Source organism: Mercenaria mercenaria, chromosome 4 (genome assembly GCF_021730395.1).
Source record: "Mercenaria mercenaria strain notata chromosome 4, MADL_Memer_1, whole genome shotgun sequence".
Lineage (NCBI taxonomy): Eukaryota > Metazoa > Mollusca > Bivalvia > Venerida > Veneridae > Mercenaria > Mercenaria mercenaria.
In genome coordinates this window covers 49,938,245-49,959,593 of record NC_069364.1, presented here as the reverse complement: position 1 = coordinate 49,959,593, position 21,349 = coordinate 49,938,245, and the positions used below count along the sequence as shown (strand labels likewise).

At 37.9% G+C, this 21,349-nt stretch overlaps 1 long non-coding RNA gene across 2 annotated transcripts; it reads right to left on the bottom strand.

Moving 5' to 3' along the window:
- Positions 1-14,826: 14,826 nt before the first annotated feature.
- Positions 14,827-20,697, bottom strand: LOC128556356 (uncharacterized). 2 transcript variants are annotated; one of them, XR_008370595.1, is made up of 3 exons: positions 19,519-19,696; positions 15,725-19,106; positions 14,827-15,656 (listed from the first exon to the last, which is right to left on the bottom strand). It is a non-coding gene; the product is annotated as an uncharacterized LOC128556356 (long non-coding RNA). The 2 variants fall into 2 exon arrangements; XR_008370594.1 differs by having other exon boundaries at positions 14,827-19,106; positions 19,519-20,697.
- Between the last annotated feature and the right edge of the window lie 652 nt (positions 20,698-21,349).

The window sequence follows — 21,349 nt, the reverse complement described above, 5'->3', positions numbered from 1 at the left end:
CATTGAGTTAATTCAAGAAGAGGAAAATGGGGAAATAAACATCTGTTGCAATCAAGAAGTACTGATAATGTTCAAGGACAAGTATATGCCCCTTCTTATACTGTGGAGCAGAATAATGCTAGGTAACTTGTACTGACACCTTGACAAGGAATGTGAAGAAAATCAGTTTCTCAAACAAGAGATACAAATGCTAATGTTGAAAATTGGATGAAAATAGTGAAAGTCGATACATTGGGAGGAATGTGTCATCGTCTGAGAATGAGCAAGATGTTTATTTTTATGTTATTTGTTTTGCCCTGACATATAAGCACTGTTTCATTTATTCTGATACAACTTTTCAATGATTATGCTACTATTATGCTATAGTGGTAAAAGGTGTCCACAAGGGAAGAACTGTTGTGCCTGTGCTAGAATATCTGTCAGTCCAGCATGGTACCTTTTACATTGTTGGGCCCCTGTTAGCCTTCTTTAGTTCCCTTAAGAAGTTCAACCCACAATTCTCAAGACCAGTTAGAGTTGAAAGTGACTTCTCATGGGCTTTTGTTCACAGTTTACTCTAAGCTTGTAACCACACATCAATTCACGAATACCTTCAAAATACTTATAATAGAATATTTCTTGGGGAAAGATGTTTGAGATTATGTTTAAGGGACAAGGTGCGTGATTTATACATGTGTCAGCTTCTGATGAGATTATTTGCTCTGATGCAAAACTACATGAAAGTCCATGGAACTGTCCTGGTGCATAGTGAGTTGAACAGGGAATTGAGACGATGTGAAAAATGGTCCTTAATTAATCATTAGACTGGTCTGAAGGTTGTGACGATGAGAAAAATGGTCCTTAATGCATCGTTAGATGGTCTGGAGGAAGATCTTATTTGTGCTGAAACCATTCCTGGTGAGAATGATGACAATGATTATACTAGTTTTGGAGGAATAAGGAAGACATCCCCTTTTTCTGCATTGTACAATGAATACTTCTCAGCCTCTTCAAGAAGAGAAAAATGGGGAAACAAACATCTACTGCAATCAAGAAGTACTGATAATGTTCAAGGACAATTATATGCCCCTCATTACACTGTGGAGTAGAATTGTGCTAGGTAACTTGGAAAGACACCTTGACAAGGAAAGTGAAAGAAAATCAGTTTCTCAAACAAGAGATACACTAATGCGACTGTTGAGAACTGGATGAAGATCGTGAAAGTTGATATATTGGGAAAAATGTCTCATCTTCCGAGAATGTGCAGGATGTTTATTTTTATGTAATGTGTTTTGCCCTGACATAATACACTGTTTCATGTATTGTTGATACAACTCTTCAATGATTTTCTGTTGATGAATATTGATCTTTGTGTGGTTTCGTCATACATTTTCCTGTGAACAAGTTGCAGACAAATACAAAGGAATTAAAGAACTTGCGTCCACTTGCAAGGATGAGGCTATGATGCGACAGTCAAGGTCTGTTTGATTTAAGTCAATACAAAGTAGGCATGGTTTACATGAACCATTCTGATTGGTCAAACAATTTCTGCCAGAGAAGAGTGTGTGCGGATGTGTTTTAACCCTCATTATCTATCAGAAACATGTATACAGTGCAGCCGCAAATTTACTTAGCTCATTCATGACGATGAGTCATCAACAAGCAGTGGAAAGTTTCGTTCAGTACAGTCAAGCAAAGAGGCTTAATAAGGAAAGCTCAGCACTTGAATCAAAACATTGATAACATCATAACTTGCATAAACTTGGATCGTGGACAAGATCCTTTGTTGTTCAAAACTAGCATGTCACCACTCTCCAAACTGAATTTGTGGGAGGACGAAATTAGAGAAGCAACGAACGAAAAAGATGTTAGATGTAATATCTGCTGCAAGATTCCTTTTGGAGAACCAAGGCTTGCTGAGGGAAGAAATTGTTGAGTTGAAACTTTGAACTTGAACTTGATACCTTTATTTCTCGTTGTAGCTATTACTGACTTGACTTGTTAAATTGAACATGTAACATTTTTAACGTTTTATTTTTCGCTGTTTCAGACAAAATTGACAAAGCAAAGAAACAGATCACTTTAACAGAAATCATCATCATTAGCGATGATGAAGGACTACCAGATATCATTAGTCCAACCCTGACTATGAGATTGAAAAGTCTGGTAAAAGGCATCAGAGGATTTCACAAGCTGAAACCATATGCAAAACCTTCAGCAACGGTTACCAGCAGTACATTGTCTGAAACTGACTGGGAAAAAGAGGGAAAATGAATTGCTGGTGGCTCATCAGAGGGAACTGTCTGAAGCTAAGCAAGAAGCAAGGGATGAACTGTTCTTGTGCATAATATGCCTGTCTGTACAGAAAAATCAAACACTAGTGCCTTGTGGACACACCTTTTGCAAAGACTGTGCTGATAAGAGTAAAGCAAAGGGAAAGTGCTTCTTTTGCATGGCCGAAGTAAAATCGTGTGTGAGAATGAGACTGACTGAAAACACTGACTGATGTAATTCCTTGCCACCTGAGTATGATGACAATATAATACCAAAACACTGCTCAGTTTTGTTTTTCTTTATCTCACTTCAGGTTTAACCACAAGTCCCTAAACTTATATCCAAAAGCAATTTGAAACACCTGAAAAGTAGACAAACGCTTCAACAGTCTAGCAGTACTATGTTATGCCAACATAACTTTTTTTATAAAGTAGGTAGACCTATACTGTATGCCATATATGTACAAGTTTCATTTTACCATTTTGGAGTTCTTGGACAGAACAATTTGTATCTATTGAGTTTCAGGAGCTGTGTTCCAAGTTTGACACAGACAAATCAGAGTTGTGTTTAATAAAGAACCCCGAAGTCTTACGTCTAAATTAGGACTTGAATACCATTGCACTTTCATTTCACAAACCCTCTTATCTCCCTTACACTCAACTTTTTTTTTTTGGTTGGATTTAACAGTGCACAGACACATGATAGGTCATATGGCGACTTTACACTCGAATAGTTCTCATTTTTGACTTAAGATAAAATCCTTTAAAGGGAGGAAAATAAAACAATCATACAATTTGTCAGTCATCTGCAAAACAAAAGAGGGCTAAAAAGGTAGCAACAAAAGCCAACTTGACAGACAACAAACTGTTCTCCCTTGTGGAGGAGGTTCAATCAATGACACAAGTCATAAAAGGGAAGCACCCATTTTTCGTTACACAACAGAGAAAGAGGAAATGTTGGGAGGTTGTCGTCAAACAGTAGCTCCATCTTTTTTCTGTATTTAAAGCTGTTTTTCTCAAGTTTTATCTCCTGGGTGCCTACCAGTCGCTGGAGAGGAATATATACCCGACAAACGTAATTACAGCTTTATTTCAATTTTATCGAGTTATCGGCTAATTGGAAATATTCGGTATTTTGTTTTGACTGTCCAGTATCAGCATTGATGGACAAGTAAGTATCAACAAGGAATATCTTTCCAATTCTCACCTGTGTTTACAAAACAGCTGTCCTTTGACCTTGAGGCATTGGAATGACAGTGCGCATGCGCAACTTTTTTATTTTTGGGGGGCACCAAGTGGGTCTCCAATAATTGTAGCAGACTCAGAACAAGAGCTGTCACTAATGGTAACAAATGCCCCCCGCAGCACCTTGACCTTTGACCTGGTGACCCCAAAGTCAATAGGGGTGGTGTACTCAATAAGTACTATCAGCATGTGAAGTTTGAAGGTCCTGGGTGAAGTGGTTCACATGTAAAGTGCCTTCAAGCAAAAATTTAACGTTGGCCCCTGTGACCTTGGTCTTTGACCTGGTGACCCCAAAGTCAGTAGGGTTGGTGTACTCAAAAGTACTATCAGCATGTAAAGTTTGAAGGTCCTGTGTGAAGTGGTTCGCGAGTAAAGTGCCTACATGCAAAAAGTTAACGTTGGCCCCTGTGACCTTGACCTTTGACCTGGTGACCCTAAAGTCAGTAGGGGTGGTGTACTCAATAAGTACTATCAGCATGTGAAGTTTGAAGGTCCTGGGTTTAGTGATTCACGAGTAAAGTGCCTTCATGCAAAAAGTTAACGTTGGCCCCTGTGACCTTGACCTTTGACCTGGTGACCCCAAAGTCAGTAGGGGTGGTGTACTCAATAAGTACTATCAGCATGTGAAGTTTGAAGGTCCTGGGTGCAGTGGTTCGCGGGTAAAGTGCCTTCATGCAAAAGTTAACGTTGGTCCCTATGACCTTGACCTATGACCTGGTGACCCCAGTCAGTAGGGGTGGTGTACTCAATAAGTACTATCAGCATGTGAAGTTTGAAGGTCCTGGGTGCAGTGGTTCGCGAGTAAAGTGCCTTCATGCAAAAAGTTAACGTTGACCCCTGTGACCTTGACCTTTGACCTGGGGACCCCAAAGTCAGTAGGGGTGGTGTACTCAATAAGTACTATCAGCAAGTGAAGTTTGAAGGTCCTGGGTGCAGTGGTTCGCGAGTAAAGTGCCTACCTGCAAAAAGTTAATGTTGGCCCCTGAGAGCTTTACCTTTGACCTGGTGACCCCAAAGTCAGTAGGGGTGGTGTACTCAATAAGTACTATCAGCAGGTGAAGTTTGAAGGTCCTGGGTGCAGTGGTTCGTGAGTAAAGTGCCTTCCTGCAAAAAGTTAACGTTGGCCCCTCTGACCTTGAAATTTGACCTGGTGACCCCAAAGTCAGTAGGGATGGTGTACTCAATGAACAAGTACTATCAGTATGTGAAGTTTGAAGGTCCTGGGTGCAGTGGTTTGCGAGTAAAGTGCCTTCAGGCAAAAAGTTAGCGTTGGCCCCTGTGACCTTGACTTTTGACCTGGTGACCCAAAGTCAGTTAAGGGTGGTATACTCAATAAGTACTATCAACATGTGAAGTTTGAAGGTCCTGGGTGCAGTGGTTCGCGAGAAAAGTGCCTTCATGCAAAAAGTTAACGTTGTGACGAACGAACGAACTTACTAACGAACGGACGGACAGTTGAAAACTAATATGCCTCTCTTCGGGGCATAAAAACTGCAGACAACAGTTTTCTTTTTAATTCTTTGCTTGCAGGCAAAACAAAAGTTAGTTCATATATTGTTAAAATACTGTTTTTACAAAATGAATCAACATCTGCATCATTGGCTTGGACGTGTGTTGAATACTGTTATATATGGTGAATAGTGGCTAGAAAACATGTTTAAATCAACATGACCTGTGAACACACTAATAATACAGTAATAATAGTAATAATAATAACAAAATAAAACAAGAGGGTCATGATGACCCTGAAGCGCTCACTTGAGTAATATGAGCCACATGTTTCAAATGACAAACTGATGCTAAAATATTAGAAAGTAGGTCAGTAGGTCACATTCATGGTCACTGAAAGACAGATTTAAGATTGGTAACTGTACATGTCATCCAAATTTTAAGGCTGTATCTTAAAAGACAAGAAAGTAGGTCAGTAGGTCAAGGTCACGGTCAAGTGATCCCTAATCGCTTGGGTCATCAGGTAATTATAATTAAACAGTCTAGGAAATATGACCTGATAATTTTTAAAGTATTTTTTCTTATATAACTCATAATTATAACAAGTGACCCCCAGGGCGGGGCCTCTTTTCACCCAAGGGGCATAATTTGAAATACTTGCTAGAGATCCACCAGGCAATGTTACACACCAAATATCCAATACCTAGGCCTTGAACTTTCAGACAAGAAGATCTTTATTTTTTTCCTATATAAGTCTTACTGTCTATGTAAAACTTGGTACCCCCAGGGCAGGGCCTCTTTTCACCCTAGGGACATAATTTGAAACAATTTGGTCGAGCAACACTAGGAAAGGCAACATACTTAATATCAAAAGCCTAGGCCTTGCAGTTTCAAGCAAGAAGATTTTTAAAGACCACAAGGCAATACTAGATACAAAATATCAAAGGCCTAGGTCATGTGGTTTTAAACAAGAAGGTTTTTAAAGTTTTTTACTATATAAGTCTATGTAAAACTTGTGACCCCGCGGTGGGGCCTCTTTTCACCCCAGGGACACAATTTTAACAATCTTCATTGAGGACCATAAGATGATGTCACATGCTAAATATCAAGACTCTAGGCCTTGCAGTTTTGGACAAGAAGATTTTTAAAGTTTTTCCTTTCGTTTGCCATGGCAACCAGAATTCTATATGGAATTAAATTCTCTGAACAATTTTGGAAGGGGACCACCCAAGGATCATTCCTGTGAAGTTTTGTGTAATTCTGCCTAGTGGTTTTCAAGAAGAAGATTTTTTTAGAAAATGTTGACGAACACACAACGGACGACCGACGACGGACTACGAACATTGTGCAGTCACAAAAGCTCACCATGAGCCTTTGGCTCAGGTGAGCTAAAAAGAAGGAGAAAAAACTAGAAAATGCTTTTGTAAAAAAGCGCATGTCTCCCCCAATGCAAAGTCCTATAGGCAAGAAGTCAATAGGGGTCAGGAGCAAAAATCAAAGAGACACTGATGGTTGGCTGCAATAGGGATCACCTACTTGGCATGTCCAGTCATCCCGCTAAATTTCAACACTCTTGGCCTAGTGGTTCTCCAGTCACTGTTCAGGCTCCTGTGACGTTGACCTTTGATCAAGTGACCTCAAAATAAATAGGGATCATCTACTCTGCATGTCCAATCATCCTATTAAGTTTCAACATTGTAGGTCAAGTGGTTCTCAAGTTATTTCCAAAAAATGATTTTACATGAACAGGCCACTGTGACCTTGACCTTTAACAGACTGACCCCAAAATCAATAGGGGTCATCTACTCTGCATGTTCAATCATCCTATGAAGTTTCAATATTCTGGGTCAAGTGGTTCTCAAGTTATTGATCAGAACTGGTTATCAATGTTCTGGCCCCTGTGACCTTGACCTTTAATGGAGCGGCCCCAAAAACAATAGGGGTCATTTACTCTGCATGAACAATCATCCTATGAAGTTTCAACATTCTGGGTCGAGAGGTTCTCAAGTTATTGATTGGAAATGGTTTTCCATGTTCAGGCCCCTGTTGCCTTGACCTTTAACAGAGTGACCCTAAAACCGTTAGGGGTCATCTACTCTGCATGACCAATCATCCTATGAAGTTTCATCATTCTGGGTCAAGTGGTTCTCAAGTTACTGACCGGAAATGGTTTTCAATGTTCGGGCCCCTGTGGCATTGACCTTTCACAGAGTGACCCCATAATCGTTAGGGGTCATCTACTTTGCATGTACAATCATCCTATGAAGTTTCAACATTCTGGGTCAAGTGGTTCTCTAGTTATTTATCGGAAATGGTTTTCAATGTTCAGGCCCCTGTGACCTTGACCTTTAATGGAGTGACCCCAAAATCGATAGGGGTCATCTACTTTGCATGTACAATCATCCTATGAAGTTTCAACATTCTGGGTCAAGTGGTTCTCTAGTTATTTATCGGAAATGGTTTTCCATGTTCAGGCCCCTGTGACCTTGACCTTTGATGGAGTGACCCCAAAATCAATAGGGGTCAATTACTCTTTATGACCAATCATCCTATGAAGTTTCAACATTCTGGGTCAAGTGGTTCTCTAGTTATTTATCGGAAATGGTTTTCAATGTTCAGGCCCCTGTGACCTTGACCTTTGACGGAGTGACCCCAAAATCAATAGGGATCATCTACTCTTCATGACCAATCATCCTATGAAGTTTCAACATTCTGGGTCAAGTGGTTCTCTAGTTATTGATCGGAAATGGTTTTCAATGTTCAGGCCCCTGTGACCTTGACCTTTGACGGAGTGCCCCCAAAATCAATAGGGGTCATCTACTCTTCATGACCAATCATCCTATGAAGTTTCAACATTCTGGGTCAAGTGGTTCTCTAGTTATTGATCGGAAATGGTTTTCAATGTTCAGGCCCCTGTGACCTTGACCTTTGACAGAGTGACCCCAAAATCAATAGGGGTCATCTACTCTTCATGACCAATCATCCTATGAAGTTTCAACATTCTGGGTCAAGTGGTTCTCTAGTTATTGATCGGAAATGGTTTTCAATGTTCAGGCCCCTGTGACCTTGACCTTTGACGGAGTGACCCAAAATCAATAGGGGTCATCTACTCTTCATGACCAATCACCCTATGAAGTTTCAACATTCTGGGTCAAGTGGTTCTCTAGTTATTGATCGGAAATGGTTTTCAATGTTCAGGCCCTGTGACCTTGACCTTTGACGGAGTGACCCCAAAAACAATAGGGGTCGTCTACTCCAGCAGCCCTACAACCCTATGAAGTTTGAAGGTTCTAGGTCAAATGGTTCTCCAGTTATTGCTCGGAAATGAAGTGTGACGTACGTACGGACGGACGGACGGACAGGGCAAAAACAATATGTCTCCTGGGGGAGACATAATAAAACATTAAAAAGTTTTGGGAAGTGGGGGGCCGCTGCTCGATTTTTTTAATCCAAGGGAGGCAAAACGTACAAGACCGCTTATATATAACTGCAGGAGTTAATGCCCTTGTCAGTATACATGAAGAAATGTATTCAGTTTCTAAACTTCGTCATGAAATCTAGTCTGTCTCTTCAGAATCCTTGCGTTTGTTTGTTGTTGAATTTCTTTTTTCTTTTTCTTTCTTCTTTTTGCCATTTAATATGAAATTTCAGAATTTGCTAGATTCACGGGGGAGGAAGTGTTACATGAAGGATGGAGTTCTTCTGATAACCTGTCATGTTTTCTTCTGATAACTGTTACGGAGTTCCTGGAAAACGTTACAGAGTTTTTCAGATATCTGTGTGGTGAGGATGAAGAACGTGAATGAGTAGATTAATATGACTTTGTATGAATAAGCAAACGATTTCGATATTTTACTCAAAATGTTTTGATTTCAAAGAAGTGGCGATGATTATTAGACTAAACAGTTTTTTTCTGACATATAGCACAAAATATGAGGCAACCTTGATCATCAGACTTTAGTTTTACGCCCCATTCTCCCTTTTTAAAGATTGATAATTACCATTTTTTTCGACCGATTCCTTGTATTGTCATACAGATATCTGAAGAACTCTGTAACGTTTTCCAGGAACTCCGTAACAGTTATCAGAGAAAACATGACAGGTTATCAGAAGAACTCCATCCTTCGTGTAACACTTCCTCCCCCGTGAGATTATCAGATCAAATATATTTAGATATGTTTAATTGTAGATGTTGAATATAATGGTTCTTAGTCTAAATAACCTTGAACTGCTACTTGTTATAATATGTCAAAACAGAAGTACACCGAAGAAAACTTGGAAGCTGCAGTTTCAGCTGTCCGCCAGAACAGAATGGGGCTACTTAAAGCTGCAGCTGAATTTCATGTGCCAAAGTTGATGCTCAGTGACCATATCCGGGCAAAATATCAGAAGTCCGCCTTTGGCCCAAACAAGCAACTGACAGATGAGGAAGAGAAAATGCCCTGGTGCGCTATATGCTATATATGGCAAACCTGAGGGATTTCCTTTAACAAGGAATATGGCAAGGTGCTATATCCAAGATATAGTTAAACAGTCAGGTAATTAAACAAGAGGGCCATGATGGCCCTGTATCGCTCACCTGTTATCATTGCACTTGAGGACAAGAAGGTCCTCAGAAAAAATATCTAAGTCCAAAGGACAGGAACAACAAAGGAAAGAAATTTAACCAAAAAGAAAAACAAAATTCTTACAAGGTATAGATATGTCAAAATACACCGAAAAATTGGAGGTACCATCCATGTTGTACCACAGAAAAGTGGTCTCAGTTTTTCCCTACGGCCAATAATAAAAAAGTTACTAAAAATAGGCTATTTATAGTAACGTAAAAGGGAAGTAATTCAAAAGAAAATTATTGTAAGATAACAAAAGAAGGATCTGACAAATAAATCTGTTAACATAAATGAAATTTCAGATCAGTATCTTCATTAGTTACGGAGATATACCCATTTTAAATTCAAAAATAAAGGGAGGTAATTTGACATAAAATCAGTCCATAGTTATATACCCTGATTGCCTTGGTCCAACTAATGACAATAATGAAATTTCAAATAAGTCCTATAAGTACTTACTGATATAAATCCATTTTGACTACAATCAGGGGAGGTAATCAGATATAAAACAAGAGCACCGCCTTGCGGGTGCTGACGCTCATCTGATTTTTTTTGTGTAATAGAAATATTGTCCTACCCATGACTTTCTAAGTCTAAAAAGGGCCATCATTCTTGCAAAAAAGCAGGATAGAGTTATGTTTCTTGATGTTCAGTGTCCACTTATGATGGTGAAAAACTGCTGCAAGTTTTAAAGCAATAGCTTTGATAGTTTATGAGAAAAGTTGACTTAAACATAATACTCAACCAAGAAAATGATTTTCTAAGTCCAAAAGGGGCAATAATTATTGCAAAAAGCAGGATAGAGTTATGTTGCTTGCTGTACAGGGTCAGCTTATGATGGTCAACAAGTGTTGCAAGTTTCAAAGCAATAGCTTTGATAGTTTAAGAGAAAAAGTTGACCTAAACATAAAACTTAACCAAGAAATCTGATATTTTTTAAGTCCAAAAGGGGCCATAAATCTTGCAAAAAGCAGGATGGAGTTATGTTTCTTGCTGTACAGGGTCAACTTATGATGGTGAACAAGTGTTGCAAGTTTTAAAGCAATAGCTTTGATAGTTTAGGATAAAAGCTGACCTAAACATAAAACTTAACCAAGAAAACTGATTTTCTAAGTCCAAAAGGGGCAATAAATCTTGCAAAAAGCAAGATGGAGTTATGTTTCTTGATGTACAGGGTCTGCTTATGATGGTGAACAAGTATTCCAAGTTTCAAAGCAATAGCTTTGATAGTTTAGGAGAAAAGCTGACCTAAACATAAAACTTAACCAAGAAATCTGATATTTTTTAAGTACAAAAGGGGCCATAAATCTTGCAAAAAGCAAGATGGAGTTATGTTTCTTGCTATATAGGGTCAGCTTATGATGGTGAACAAGTATTCCAAGTTTCAAAGCAATAGCTTTGATAGTTTAGGAGAAAAGCTGACCTAAACATAAAACTTAACCAGGCAATGCTGACGCAGACGCCGATGCGGACGCCGACAACCGCTCAAGTGATGACAATAACTCATCATTTTTTTTTCAAAAAATCAGATGAGCTAATAACTCTGGAAACTACGATTGGATCTGATTTGTCATGGAATCCAAGATTTATTGTTGTTGAAGATATTTTGGAAGTTTGTATCAAATAAAACCATAAATGAAGTCTCTTTATGGCTGCAAAAGCCAAAATAGCCAATTTTGGACATTTAAGGGGCCATAACTCTGGAACCCATGATGGAATCTGTCCAGTTTAAGAAAGGAACCAAGATCTTGTGGTGATACAAGTTGTGTGCAAGTTTGGTTAAAATCAAATCATAAATGAAGTTGCTATTGTGCAGACAAGGTCAAAATAGCTAATTTTGGCCCCTTCAGGGCCCATAACTCTGGAACCCATTAGGGGATCTGGCCGGTTCAATAAAGGAACTGAGATCTTATGGCAACACAAGTTTTGTGCAAGTTTGATTAAATTCAAATCATAAATGAAGCTGCTATTGTGCAGACAAGGGCAAAATAGCTAATTCTGGTCCTTTCAGGGGCCATAACTCTGGAACCCATAATGGAATCTGGCCAGTTCAAGAAAGGAACCAAGATCTTATGGTGATACAAGTTGTGTGCCAGTTTGGTAAAAATCAAATCATAAACAAGCAAACTCGATGAATTGGTATCCCCCGCCGAAAGGGTTTGTGGTGAGGAATGGCAAAAAGATATATCCGGCAAAAAGTTAAGGATGTTAAGGTAGTTCTGCACGTTTGATAAACCGGAAGTGATGGCGTAACGTTATTTATCCGGAAAACGTAGAATAAAGCCTGGATTCGGCGTACGGAAATGAAAACCATTTTATGAATTAATGGCAACCCGTGAGTAAAGCTTTTACAATGGCACTGTTGCTATCTTTCTTAAGTTAAAATATGATATTAAAACATCTGACACGTTAAATAATTCAAAATAATGTCTTAAAATTACCTTGAAATGTGCGGTTCACTTTAATCATGGTCAAATATCTCAAAAATAAGCACATGGACCTATACATTTTATTTCACCACATTAAACACTATATATTTATTTACGGCCGTTAGAAGTTTCATTGAAATCTACATTGTAGAAAAATTTCTATGAGCGAAAATGTTATAAAAGTTGTGATTTTCCCATAGACTCCCATTATGAAAAATTGCGCGAGGTCCAAATTTTTCAAATCAGTCTAGCAAAAAATCAAGCACACGACCCTATCTTTTTTAATTGCTGAGTTTTCTAAGTATATTCTGAAGTTCTGAAAAATCAGGGTTTAATCAAATTCTACATTGTAGAAAAAATTTCGATCCAAACGTGCAGAACTACCTTAATAAGAAGCAAATAATTTCATTAGTCAAAATCAATTTAACAGAAAACAAATGTTTAATTAAAGAGTACACAATAAATGTATGATACTTTGATCCGGACTAAAGAATTTATTTTGAATGGGAAATGCTTACTGTAATAAGCTTAGCTTTTAAAATTAAATGCAGTTAACTGAAATGTGAGCTTGAAGTTTAACTGGAATGAAATATTGTCTTTGAGTGGTTTGGCACAAGGTGTTGCTGTTTTACATGTACATTTGAACTTAAAAGATCAGATGTCCTTAAGAGAACACAGATAAGATATCTTGAACATGGCTGAGGGCAAGGTTTGTGCAGTTACAACTTAACATGTTGAAGGTTTGAACATTTAAAAAAAAAAAAAAGGAATGGAAATATATATATCTATATATAGATATATGTATATATTTATTTGTTTAGGGGGTGGGGGTGCAGGGAAACGGGAGAGGAAACAAAATTTCACATGCTGATTATAAATATTGATTGAAAATTAAAAATGAAAAAAAAAAGAAGGTAAAAGGGTGAAGTTGGAGTGGGGGGGGGGGGGGGGGGGGGGGCAGAGGATGCATGATCAGTGGTGGGCATGACTGGGTGGAGAAGTGAGGTGGGGGAATAGTACAACTTGGAAGGTTTGAAAAAAAATCTATAATAAGAATGAAAAAAAAAAAAAAAAATTTGGGAAGGGGGGGGGGGGGGGGGGGGGTTGGGGGGGGGAGGGGCTGTGACCAAGGCAAGTGGGTGACCAGGTGTGGGTGCGCAACTTCACATGTTTATAATAAATGTTCACAGAAAAGAATGAAAGAAATTTAATGAAATTCTGCTAAATGGTAAGTTTGTTATGTACAAATATGTGGATTTTTAGACAATTAAAGGGCAATAACTCTGAAGTTACAAAAAGAAATCCGTACAAAATTGTCTGTGCACAACCACATTATAGTGCTCTAAATTCTGTTAAAGTTTCATAGTTCTAGGTCAAATATATCAAAAGTTATGATGCAGAAATTGGCATATCTATAGATCTATAGTACACTAGAAACTTCTAAGGGCCATAACCCTGGTGTTACTTGGGCAATCTGTCTGAAACTTGATGGGCCCCATAACCTCATAGTGGTGAACATGTATATGAAGTTTGTTTGAAAAAAATCTAAAATAAGGAATGAAATTTTTTTTTTTTTGTGGGGGGGGGGGGGGGTCGGGGGATAGGGGGGGAGGTGTGTGATCAAGGTAAGTGGGTGACCAGGTGTGGGTACACAACTTCACATGTTTACAATAAATGTTCATGGAAAAGAATGAAAGAAATTTAATGAAATTCTACAAAATGGTAAGTTTGTTATGTACAAATATGTGGATTTTTATACAATTAAAGGGCAATAACTCTTAATTTACAAATAAATCCAAATGAAATTGTGTGTACACAACCACATTATGGTGATCTAAATTCTGTTTAAGTTTCATAGTTCTAGGTCAAATATATCAAAAGTTATGATGCAGAAATTGCCATATTTATAGTACCCTATATAGTTAACACTAGAAACATCTAAGGGCCATAACTCTGGTGTTACTTGGGCAATCTGACTGAAACTTGACGGGCCGCAAGAACTCATTGTGGTGAACATGTATATGAAGTTTTAAATAAATATTCCCAACCATTTCCTAGAAATGGCTCCGGACGGACGGACGGAAAGACGGACAGACGGACGGAAAGACGGACGGAAGGACGGATGGACGGACAACGCCAAAACTATATCCCTCCGACTTTTGTCGGGGGATAATAAAGCTGCTATTGTGCAGACAAGGTCAAAATAGCTGATTTTGGCCCTTTCAGGGGCTATAACTCTGGAACCCATAATGGGATCTGGCCAGTTCAAGAAAGGAACCGAGATCTCATGGTGATACAAGTTGTGTGCAAGTTTGGTTAAAATAAAATCATAAATGAAACCACTATCGTGCAGACAAGAAATTGTTGACGGACGCACGGACGGATGCACGGACGCACACACGACGAACGAAGGGTGATCACAAAAGCTCACCTTGTCACTATGTGACAGGTGAGCTAAAAAAAGAGGGGTGGGGGCAAAAATAACTCACATATATGTTTGTACATTAAAAACCCAAAATAAAAGTAATGCCACAGTATAAAGTAATTGTATCGGTATCTCTATTTAGATCGAGTACACCCTGAAAAATTAACATATATCCACTGTCATCCAGTACTGACAAATCCTTATAATGAAGTGGAGAAAGTCTGAACATACAACATATCTACAAGACTAACATTAACTGAAAGGTTCCTAGAAATTACCTTTAAATTTAACACTGTTATTTGCAGATTAAGTATGGTCACTATAAGTTAATTCTTCAATTGTATTTAGTTTCATATGTAAAACCATTTCTTCTTAGGAAATAATTTAATATGGCTTCAGCACTATGCGAGAGACAATTAAACAATTTGTAAAATAATTTATTTTATGTACATACTTCTTACAAAAATATGGCTGAAAATTTATTTCACAAACTTTTCTTTGAAGGAAAAAATGTGCTCCAAAAAACAAAACTGTCAAATGGAACTATACAAGTTGACCATGAAAAAAAACAAGAGGACCATGATGGTCCTGAATCGCTCACCTGTTCCCACATGACCCAGTTTTGAGTATGACGTCGTTTTTTCTACTATTTGACATAGTGACCTACCGTAGTTTTTGAGCTCGTGACCCAGTTTTGAACTTGACCTAGACATTATCAAGATAAAAATTCTGACCAATTTTCGTGAAGATCCATTCAAGGGTATGGCCTCTAGAGAGGTCACAAGGTTTTTCTATTTTAAGACCTACTGACCTAGTTTTTGATTGCAGTTGACCCAGTTTCAAACTTGACCTATATATCATCAAGATAAACATTCAGACCAACTTTCATACAGATCCCATGAAAAATATGGCCTCTAGAGAGGTCACAACATTTTTTCATTATTTGACCTACTGACCTACTTTTTGAAGGCACGTGACCCACTTTCGAATTTGACCTAGATATCATCAAGATGAACATTCTGACCAAATTTTATGGAGATCCATTCACAAGTATGGCCTCTAGTGAGGTCACAAGGTTTTTCTATTTTTAGACCTACTGACCTAGTTTTTGACCACACATGACCCACTTTCAAACTTGACCTAGATATCATCAAGATGAACATTCAGACCAACTTTCATACAGATCCCATGAAAAATATGGCCTCTAGAGAGGTCACAAGGTTTTTCTATTATTTGACCTACTGACCTAGTTTTTGACGGCACGTGACCCAGTTTCGAACTTGACCTAGATATCATCAAGGTGAACATTCTGACCAATTTTCATGAAGATATCATGAAATATATGGCCTCTAGAGAGGTCACAAGGTTTTTCTATTTTTAGACCTACTGACCTAGTTTTTGACCGCACATGACCCAGTTTCAAACTTGACCTAGATATCATCAAGGTGAACATTCTGACCAATTTTTATGAAGATCCATTCATAAGTATGGCCTCTAGAGAGGTCACAAGGTTTTTCTATTTTTAGACCTACTGACCTAGTTTTTGACTGCACATGACCCAGTTTCGAACTTGACCTAGATATCATCAAGATAAACATTCTGACCAATTTTCATGAAGATCTTGTGAAATATATGGCCTCTAGAGAGGTCACAAGGTTTTTCTATTTTTAGACCTACTTTTTGACCGCACGTGACCCAGTTTCGAACTTGACCTAGATATCATCAAGGGGAACATTCTGACCAATTTTCATACAGATCCCATGAAAAATGTGACCTATAGAGTGGTCACAAGCAAAAGTTTACGCACGCACGGACGGACGACGGACGCTGCGCGATCACAAAAGCTCACCTTGTCACTTTGTGACAGGTGAGCTAAAAACTGCTACAGATTGGATATTATTCACTTAGTATATATTACATATTTTGTACATTGTACATTATCCCCAACTTAGCTGGGACAACTGTCAATTTCCATCTCTGTCAGCTATCATGAATTGCAACAAGAGATCACAGAGTGATCTTGGCGCCCACCAATGTGCCATTTTGGAGTGTTCCAAATTTCAAGACTTACTGACTAGCTCAAGGTCAAATTTCGTTTCCGTACACAACACTGTGCATGTGGTCCAAATTCGAAAGCTGTAGCTAGAGAAATGTGAAAGTAGGTCAATGTCAAGGTCAAAGTTTGTTTCGGTACACAGTCCTATGCATGTGGTCTAAATTTGAAGCCTGTAGCTACAGAAATGTGAAAGTAGGTCACTAGGTCAACCTTAAGGTCAAAGTTCATTTTGGTACACAAAACTATGCAAGTGGTCCAAATTTGAAGGCTGTAGCTTGAGAAATGTAAAAGTAGGTCACTAGGTCAAAATCAAGGTCAAATTTTATTTCAGAATACAAAACTATGCATGTGGTCCAAATTTGAAGCATGTACCTTCAAAAATGTGAAAGAAGGTCACTAGGTCAATGTGAAGGTCTAAGTTTTTTTTCAGTGCACAAAACTATACATGTGGTCCAAATTTGAAGGCTGTAGCTTGAGAAATGTGAAAGTAGGTCACTAGGTCAAAATCAATGTCAAATTTCATTTTGAAACACAGAACTATGCATATGGTCTAAATTTGACGCCTGTACCTTTAAAAATATGAAAGTAGGTCACTAAGTCAAAATCAAGGTCAAAGTTTTTTTCCAGTGCACAAAACTTTGCATGTGGTCCAAATTTGAAGGCTGTAGCTACAGAAATGTGAAAGTAGGTCACTAGGTCAAAATCAAGGTGAACTCATGTCAAGGTTCATCTTGCCACTCAAGAATATACATGTGATCCAAATTTGAAGGCTGTAGCTACAGAAATGTGAAAGTAGGTCACTAGGTCAAAATCAAGGTCAACTCATGTCAAGGTTCATCTTGCCACTCAAAAATATATATGTGGTCCAAATATGAATGTTGTAGTTATTGACAAGAACATTTTAAAAGCTTTTCCCTATATAAGTCTGTATGAACCATGTGAGCCCTGGGGCGGGGCCATTTTTGACCCTAGGGGGATAATTTGAACAAACTTGGTAGAGAACCACTAGATGATGCTACATTACAAGTATCAAAGCCTTAGGCTTTGTGGTTTGGACAAGAAGATTTTCAAAGTTTTTCCTTATATAAGTCTATGTAAAACATATGACCCCCAGGGCGGGGCCATATTTGACCCTAGGGGTATAATTTGAACAATCTTAGTTGAAGACCACTAGATGATGTCACATACAAAATATCAAAGCCCTAGGCCCTGTGGTTTTGGACAAGAGGTTATTTAAAGTTTTTCCCTATATAAGTCAATATAAACCATGTGACCCCCAGGGCGGGGCCATATTTGACCCCAGAAAAATAATTTGAATCATCTTGGTAGAGGACCACTAGATGATGCTTCAAACCAAATATCAAAGCCCTAGGCTCTGTGGTTATGGACAAGAAGGTTTTCAAAGTTTTTCCCTATATAAATCTATGTAAATTATAGAAATAAACAAAGGGCCATAACTTACTAAAAAATTGTTGAACCAGTCTGATTTTCAGGGGGACACAACTAGGGTACCAATACATCATTCTGACAAAGTTTGGTCAAAATCCCCCTAGTAGTTTCTGAGGAGATGCGATAACAAGAAATTGTTAACGGACGGAAGGACGACGGACCACGGATGCAGAGTGATTTGAATAGCCCACCATCTGATGATGGTGGGCTAAAAATGAAATGATCTTAAATGTAATCCAACTTGCAGTAATAATAGTCATAGTTATGGTACCAGCACCAATAATGTGTTGTGTATGTACAATCAGGTGGCTCTATGGCAGCACTAATATAACGATTATACAGTAAAACATTAATCACTCAAGGTCACGGGGATTTCGAGCAATCCATGATATGCTTGAGTGAGCTGTGTTTTACTTGTATTATTACAGATATCTTGTGGAATATTTTCACACACTGTAAAACAATTATGTATTTAATATTGGATTTGTCATTCCAATCAGCTAGGGAAAAAAGTTAACTTTTTACGTAAAAATCCCAAACATTTGTAGTACAGTAGATTTGGCACAAGACAAATGAATTTTTTCTTTCAAGTAAAATGCCTCAAACTCTTCCTGTTGGTAGATATTATGTATACAACATAAAAAGGCAAAATTGTACTTAATGATCAACTGACAGCTTACACATACCTCTTAAAGAGTCTGATTCACAACTAATGCAGTCAGCTCAGTATATAAGACTGTGTAAACAGGTTCCACAAATATCTCAAAATGAACACATAACTTGCCACCAGTACTGAAAATATTATAATCAGATTTATAGTCATTTCATTCAAACACCACATGTAGTTTTCTCAAATTGACTACATTTCACTCTAAATACTACAGATCTGTACCTTGTACAAAACTTTCAATATAACTGACTAAATATCACATATTCCACAACATACATATGGTCAGTTAATTGTCCCCATCCAACATAATTTCATACATGGTGTTAAGACCATAAATTTTGATCACAGTGACTGAAACTTTTCATGCATTGATCAGATTATTCGTCATCCGAGTCATCCATGTCTGTGGAGTAATCAGAGTCATTACTGGCTTCAGCGTCCTGGTCTCTGGCTTCATCCTCAGAATCAGAAATATCCCACTGTGGATGGTCCTCGACAACCTTGGCCTCCTTCACGTCCAGCTGTAACAAAGTGTTAAATATTTTACTATTCTGTCATTCCTTGAGATGTAGGGCAATGGATTTTATACATGGATGGTTAAGGAAGGCAAACTCCCGATTGGCTCTTCATCAAAAAATGTTTAGTATAAAAGGATAAGAACTCAAAGTGGTCATTGAGCACAGAGCAAGAAAATGTGATTTGTAATTAAAATCATCTTATAAACTATAAAAAATGTATAACAATTTCTATAAATACTATTAAATAGGCATTCAAACTGGCCACGAAAATACATTTTATTTATACTTTATATAAAGAATCTTCTCATTGATAATAAGAATTTTTGAATGAAATCTGAGAAACGAGAAATCATATGTTGTGAAAGTAGAATTAAACCTGCATGAAGTGATGTGAGGACATGGTTTTCACACTTACCTTGATGTTGTGAATCTGGTCAAAGTCAAAGTAACTGTCTGATCTAAGAATGATGTTATATGTGTAGATACCAGGTTTCGGTGGGGCAGAAAATTTCAACTGCATCTGTATAAATAAAATTTAAAATTGTACTAACTATAAACATCAATTTTCATTCTTTACCCCACAAGCAGTTTAAGAAAACTTCAATCAATGGTTCCTCTGTCCCATGTTGCTCTTTGTTTCTACAGTAAATTTTAAAGTTGTGGACTTTTATACATGAACAGCAGTATACATCATCATTTAAGCTTCTCACTCACAGCTGGACTGACGGTATACAACATCATTTAAGCTTCTCACTCACAGCTGGAATGATGGTACACATCATCATTTAAGCTTTTCACTCACAGCTGGACTGACGGTAGACATCATCATTTAAGCGTCTCACTCACAGCTGGACTGACGGTATACAACATCATTTAAGCTTCTCACTCACAGCTGGACTGAAGGTATTCAACATCATTTAAGCTTCTCACTCACAGCTGGACTGACGGAATACAACATCATTTAAGCTTCTCACTCACAGCTGGACTGACGGTATACAACATCATTTAAGCTTCTCACTCACAGCTGGACTGACGGTATACATCATCATTTAAGCTTCTCACTCACAGCTGGACTGACGGTATACATCATCATTTAAGCTTCTCACTCACAGCTGGACTGACGGTATACATCATCATTTAAGCTTCTCACTCACAGCTGGACTGACGGTATACATCATCATTTAAGCTTCTCACTCACAGCTGAACTGACAGTATACATCATCATATAAGCTTCTAACTCACAGCTGGACTGACGGTATACAACATCATTTAAGCTTCTCACTCACAGCTGAACTGACGGTATACATCATCATTTAAGCTTCTCACTAACAGCTGGACTGACGGTATACATCATCATTTAAGCTTCTCACTCACAGCTGAACTGACAGTATACATCATCATTTAAGCTTCTAACTCACAGCTGGACTGACGGTATACAACATCATTTAAGCTTCTCACTCACAGCTGGACTGACAATATATATCAGTATTAAAGTTCACATCAGCATTAAAATTTCACAAATACGGCCGTGTCAAATGCTTAGAGTATCTGGCACTGATAAATAGTAAAACAGAAAACAGGAACTATTTATTTGTGAGAAACTCACAAGAATAGTAATTTTGTTCATCATGTGTTTTAGACACTTTACTATCAATATTTTTGTTTTTGGTAGTTCCCTATGGATACCCCTGACAGAAGTGATGATTAAACCATATCCACAATGAACAGTTTTAATCATGTTCTGTAGATAAATTGAGGCAGATCCCACAACACATTTAAAAACAAGTACAATGAAAAGCTTTGAGAACCGGTGTAATATGTTCATAATATAGCCATGGAGCCAAGGCAAAAATGCCAAAAGTAAAAATGTAAGGATTTTTTATGGATACTACTTTCAACTAAACCACGAATGCACATTTTTGACCGAATTACGGTGAATTACTATATCATAACCTAAACCGTTAGTAGAAATAGAATTTAACGACCTGTTATACATGAAAACACGCGTAAATTCGATAAAATACTGCAAATCGAGTGAAATAAAGGCAAAAAAGTATAATCAAATCTATATTAATGTCAGACAGAACATTTTATCATCAAAAATTGCTGTCAGTAAGAACCTTCCCTGGGAATCATGTGGTGTAAGACAGAATATCTTTGGTCTACCAATCCGATTTAACACCTTGTGTTTTCGACAGTAATGGAGACTTCTCCGAGATATTTGGCAGACAAAGAAAGAGAATGTT